The sequence below is a fragment of the Ochotona curzoniae genome, unplaced genomic scaffold (assembly GCF_017591425.1).
Source record: "Ochotona curzoniae isolate NIBS_2020 unplaced genomic scaffold, NIBS_Ocur_1.0 contig_430, whole genome shotgun sequence".
In the NCBI taxonomy this organism is placed as follows: Eukaryota; Metazoa; Chordata; class Mammalia; order Lagomorpha; family Ochotonidae; genus Ochotona; species Ochotona curzoniae.
This window is the reverse complement of record NW_024466219.1, coordinates 19,133,223-19,139,469: the sequence shown is the minus strand read 5'-3', so window position 1 is coordinate 19,139,469 and position 6,247 is coordinate 19,133,223.

Sequence of the window (6,247 nt, the reverse complement as noted above, 5' to 3'; positions counted from 1 at the left end):
GAACGATATTGACCAAAAACCCAGAGGCTGTTTGCAAAGGTGGAGAAGCAGCTGTGAGCTCGGCCTGTCCTCCTGGTTCCCGGGGCCCGGGCCGGCCTCACGGATGGACGTGGCCCTCCTCCGAGAACAGTGGCTGAGAGCAATTCTCCTGAAAGGGGAGGGGAGCAGCATCTTTCTGGGTTTTAATGAGATCATTTATTGTCTCTTTGCTCTGACGAAGATGGTAAATGTGACGGGGGAAATATAAAGGATAATTAGTCCCAGAGGTGACTCCATCCCCTACAATCCGTCTTGTCTTTCCCCTCAGCCTGGTGAAAAGTTTACTGCTTTCCAGATGCGCCTGGTTTCAACAGTGAGGGGAGCCGGTTCCTTGGGAGCGACAGGCTTGTCAGGGGAAAGCTGCCTTCTGAGGAAAAAGCCGGAAGCTGGGGAGAGGATTCCTGAAGAGAGGGTTGACGCGGGGAGGAAGCCGGGGACCCCGAGTGGAGTGCTGCTGGCTTTGGTGGGGTTGGGGTTGAGGTTGAGGGCTGACCCCATGGGAGGAGGTAGAGGAAGGCTGGGGTCAGCCCCACAGTGGGAGTGACGGGTTGGTAATTAACTGCTGAGGAATCTGGCAGCCTCTGACAGAGACCGGAGACATGGCTGAGGAATGCTAGCCTGCAGCAAAGCCTGCAAGCCCCAGCCCCAGCCCGGCCTGCCTGCCTTGCCTGCCCACAGGGACTTCCTGCTTCATCCAAGGGAGGGAGCCCAGGGCCCAGGGCCCAGGACAGGCCTTGGCTACTACCATGTGCTCTGGAGCCCACTCAGTGGTCTTCGATAAAAGCCAACCATGCCCATTTTAGAAGCCTAGATGTCTTGGACCCTGCCTGTGGCCTCTGGTAGCTTGCAGAGAATCCAAGGAGCCAGGAGTCCCTTGGGCAGCATGAGCCAGCTAGCAGAACTACTCCTCTGAGGGCCCCCCTGGAAGCCCCCATGGGGAGGTAGGTGGTGGTTTGGTGGGGGGAGGTGAGTAGGAAACTGTGTCTGCCCTGAAGAGGGAAGATGTTGATCGGGCATGGCTGCTGTCCCAGCTGTGGACCCCAGGAGGTGACAGGGCAGTTTAGTAACTTCACCCCCAAGGCCATGGCGTTGGACAGTGGAGCTGGGTCATGCAGTCAGCAGCGGATTCGTGTAGTCATCTCTGCAGTGGATCAGTCACGGAGAGCAGGCCCTTAGCACAGCCAGCTGTGGCCCTCTGGCCTTGCCTCTCACACCTGCAGCTCTCCTCCTGCCCATGCTGTGACCCAGCCTTGGGGGCCATGTGCCCCTGCACTTGCCAGCTTCCTTTCTCCAGCAGCAAACAAGCCCGTGCTCATGATCCATGGCCCCAGGTGCAGGGTTCTGTTACAGTAACAGAAAGCACACTAGGACGGGGGATCTAGGGAAGGCTAGGCCGCTCCCTCTCCTGCCCTGGGCAGGCGCACAGGGAGTGCAGACTGAGGGCTGGCAGTCCAGCAGTACCTGCAGGCACTGCAATGCCTTGGAGGATGGCAGGAGGGGGTGCTGAGTTTGGGAAAGCCTTCCCCACGTCCCCTTTCCTCCCTCATTATGCTCTGTGTGATGGTTCCTCGCACTAATAAACACACCCTGTGTCTCAGTTCAGTCCATCCCAAAGCAGACCCTGAGCTGGGGTCCAAGTGGGGCTGAGTCAACCATGAGGCGCAGCACTGAGGGCCTACAGTCCCAGTACAAACAGAAGAGAGAAATCAAATTTCAAATTAAAAAGAATTTACTCCATATTATCAATATATTCATTGTTACACCAGTGCAGTCGTAAAATACCATATGGATAGAATGGGGAAGAGGGAGTGTGACAGAGAGCTTAGAGCCACAGAGACCAAAATGCCTGGGTCTCTCCCAAGGCACCGTGTGGCCCCAAGGACAAGGACAATGCCAAGCGAGTTATGCGTACCACACGAGCCCTGCTTACACTGCTGCCTCAGGGTAGCAGTTCAAGAAGCTGAGGCTTGCAGAGGTGGTCAGACACGGAGAGCTGCAGGTACTGGGCTGGGCACCTAGAATCCCAGCTGCGTGGTCTCACTCCTGAGCTCTGGCTGCTGCCCCTGGCCAGCAGAAGTATGAAGGACCTGGGTGGGTGGTGTGGATGCCAGGCGGGGTATGAGGAGACGTGCCTTCTCTCCCACTGTTTCTGTTCTCCCTGCTGGGGACCAGGACGGGCACAGGCCTCCAGCAGCTCACCATCTGCAAGCAGCCGTCTGGAAGCATGGCTGTGGTTCTTGGAGCCGCTCCGGCGGCCTCCGCCAGATGCGTATTTGTGGCTTTCCTCCTTGGCTTGTTTCCCCGGGTTTTCATTCCTTTTATTCTGAGTTGGAACTGAAGGTTTTCCAACAGGGTCCATGGTGGACACCCAGAAGTCAGTAGGGACTCCAAAAGGAAGTCAAGACCAGGGAAGGGGGCCAGGAAGAAGTGGGGGTGGGGATGGGCCTAAGTACACAACACTCAATCTGTTATTACTCACATGTGGCCTGACCGCCGGTGGACCAGCTCCAGGAAAATCTGAACCCGGGCTGAGCCTCCCGGCGGGCTGGCCAGGCCAGGCCTGGATGCCCCCACCGCCCCCTGCCCCAGCCCAGCTTGTGTTTTCCAAATCCTCGTTACAAGATGCACTGAGCTGGGGCTCTCTCTGCCCCTCGGGTCCCAGCCATGCTCAGTGAACCAGAGCTGTGTCACTTGGAGCAAAACGCAAAAACCTTTCTGCTTTCCAGCTCCTTCCTCTGGCACAGCAGGCTGCTATATACCCTTTGCTTCTTCCCTTCCCTGTCCCTTCCCCCGCACCCCCCCCCTCACCCCCGCTCCCATTCCCCAAACCCCATGGCTCACAGGGTCATTTGTAAGTTGGTGAGTCTGGAAAGGTATGTCTGTGGCTAGAAATAAAATCAATCCCCCAAGTCCCCAAAGGACGTTAGGGTTGCCTCAGGCCACTGCCCTGCTGAGGAGGACTCTCTGGCCGACCTGGCCAAACTACCCTGGCTGCAAAGAGCACGCACCCTCTCCAGACACCTGTGCCTGGCCTGGTCTGCAGAGCTCTGGCGGGGGAAGGAAGATCCAGGCAGTGCCTGCCACCAAGACGGGGCAGGGTGGGGTGGGGGGGCCTTGCCACAGAGGCTGCGTGGTCTCAATCGGTTTGTCCACCTTCCCCAGCCATGAGTGGAGCTGAACTCATGGCGGGGTGTCTCAAGAGGCTGTCATACTCGGGCACTCTGGCTCCCAGATTCAAGGGGGGCATGACTGCTGGAGAAACCCCGGGTGGGGAGGAGTGTGAACGAGGACACCTCGGGGACTGGGGCCTCTTTGTCTCCCGGCTGCCGGCAAGGGGCTGGCAGAGCGAAAGAGGGGGAATTAATTGCAGGGGCGGGGAGGGGAAGGGGGCCCGGTAGGGTAAGCCGAATGACACCTGACAGCTCTGCAAGAGCCCCCAACCCCCACTGCTGGGGGGTGGTCCTGCGGATCCCCTTCACGAAAAGAAGCTAATTGCTGCAGCCGGGAGAAGGCAGCATAAAAGGGAGCAGGGGGCCCACACCCACCAGGCCTGGAGTCATGCTATTTGCTGCTAAATTAATATAATTATATTACCTAATGCAAAAACCACGTTAAGAACGGCTTTCGGCTCCAGCTAGGAGCTTCTGATGGGTTCAAGGCAACATCTTGGTTTAATCCTCCCCCTTTTCCACCCTCCCCCCCATCAACTACAAATGTCAGAAATAAATTATCGAAACCAGATGTGAGGTTTTGGGTGCACATTTTCAGGCAGTTCTGCACTCACAGATGCCTTGTATTAATAATGTACAGTTGTGACAGGAAATATGGTTTAGAGTCCTGGAAAAACATGAAAGCTAATTCCATTAGCCCTTTTCATGGTACCTACTTCTTCTCAAATGCTCAACTGGTTTGGATTACAGTGAAACTCGAGAGGAAAAACCGATTTGGTCTGCAAGGGTAACGCGGCTCTGGTCTCCAGCCTCGGTCCAGAGCAGCACCACCTTCCCAGGCACCTGTCGACCTACGTGCTTTAACGCGAAGAACCAGAAACATCTGGGCCCTGTCACTGCTCAGGGGAGATGCTTCCAAACGGCCCTTCCTTTCTTGCTCATGGAGACCTGGTAGACCAGAGCCCAGCCCCAGATCCCCACTTCACACTCACCCTGGACAGTCACTGTACACCTGGCCTGTCCCTTCACACTTTACTTGGAACTAAGGAAAAAACAATAAAGCACTTTTATGCTCAAGGAACCAGATAAATCCTGGTAATTGATCTCGGGAGAAGGATTATTAAGGGGCTAAGTGCAATGCTTTGCAGAACTGGGGGTGTAATAAGCATGAAGCCAAACAAATGCACGATTTGTTATCTGTATTCCATCATTTGATGCATTGCAAGCAACTGGCTTGAAAATGGCTTTTCTCTAGGAAGGGAGAAGGCTCTGAAAAAGCTGTAACACATCCACACAGTTATGCTCTGTTGCTAAAACATGTCTGCACACTGATGTGTTACAAAGGCCGACACAGGTGGGAGGATGTTCTTACTGGTCTCTTCTAAGATAGGGATTCTCTTCCCTTCCAGATTATGCCAATGAACAGTGCAGAAAGCAGGAAAGAAAAAAGGAAGAAGAAAGAAAGGAGAGAAGGAAGGGAGGGAGAAAATGAGGGAATGATGAAAGAAAGGAAAGAGGAAGGAAGAGAAGGAGAGGAAGAAAGAAGGAGGGAAGGAAGGAAGGAAAGAAAAGAAAAGAAAAGAAAAGAAAAGAAAAGAAAAAAGAGAAGAAAGCAAGCAGGGGGGGAGGGAGGGAGGGAGGAAGAAAGGAAGGCAGGAAGGAAGGAAGGAAGGAAGAAAAAAAAAGAAGAAAACGAACTGTCCCTCATGCCAGCCTCCACTTGTGAGGAAGGAGCAAGGTGACCAGCAGGGCCGTCTGACTAAAGGCTTTCCCACCCAAAGAGTGACTTTGAAGGAATAGCATCTGACAGTGATCACAACGTCCTCAACATCAACGTGTAACGTTTATTCAGAAGCTACTACACACCAAGCACAGCCCTGCCTGATCTCCCAACTGTGTCATCTCGTCCTAATGCCACCCGATAAGGCAGGTGTTGTACACTTATATTCCTAATTTGTAGATCAGGGGAATGGGCTTAGGGATGCTTGAGTAACTTGCTGGAGGTCAGAGAATTAGCAGCAAAGTGAAACCTGATTCCAAACACTGCTATCGTCTCAACACAGTTCACCCTGATGGGAAAGAAAAGTGCATTGTGAAGAATGGACAGATCCAAGTTGTACTATTCTGTTAATGAAACTCTAATTCCCAGTAAGGTACACAGTTAATATTAAGAATATTAACAAAAGGCTGCTCTGTAGACATTAAATGCTAATGGTGCCAATAAGCCTGGGAGTGGAAGAAGCTACTGAGGAACAAAAATCAAAAGTTCTGGCTTTCAGCCCTGGTCTCAGCCTTCATTGGCCATAAAATCAAAGCAATTAGTCTTTCTGGCTTCAGTTCCTCTACCTTTAAGGTTGACATGATAATACTTGCCCTGCCTCTGGAGATCATTGGCAATAAAGGCCATTCAGATTTTTTTTTTAATAGCACTAGGCAAACAGATTTACCTTTCTTACCCTCCTTTGTCTTAACTGTAAAACTGTGGCACTAAATTCAAGACCATGCCCGGAAACTGCACAGCTCGAAGCATGCCGTGTTGAGCTGGCTCACAGGAGCCGGAAGGCAAACAGGGCAATGCCTTGTAAGACAGAAGAGCTGAATACGTCACCGCACAGCCACACTGATTTCCAGGAGGTGTTGGAACAACAAACGTAAAAAGTAGAAAAAAAGGTGCATCAATGAGCCCACACTTGTTAAAGACAGATCACCAGCCCCCTCCCGCCCCCAGAATATGTACAGGAATATATCCTACATAGAGAAGACTGGAAATATAGGCTCTGTGTTGTATATAGTGGATAGGAAACATAGGGTAAGGGTTGACCACAAGCAAGGAAATGAGGTAGGGAGAGAATGACATATGTTTACTGAAGGTCTGCATTTCTGTAAAGATCTGAGTGTATGGGTATTAGCTGTTTGTAAGAAGATGAATCAATCATTAGAGTTTCCAAATAAGACATGCTTCCATTTAGACAACTTGAGATAAGTGCCACCCATCACTATTGCCATCACAAGTGGAGTGGACAGTTCCTTAACACAGG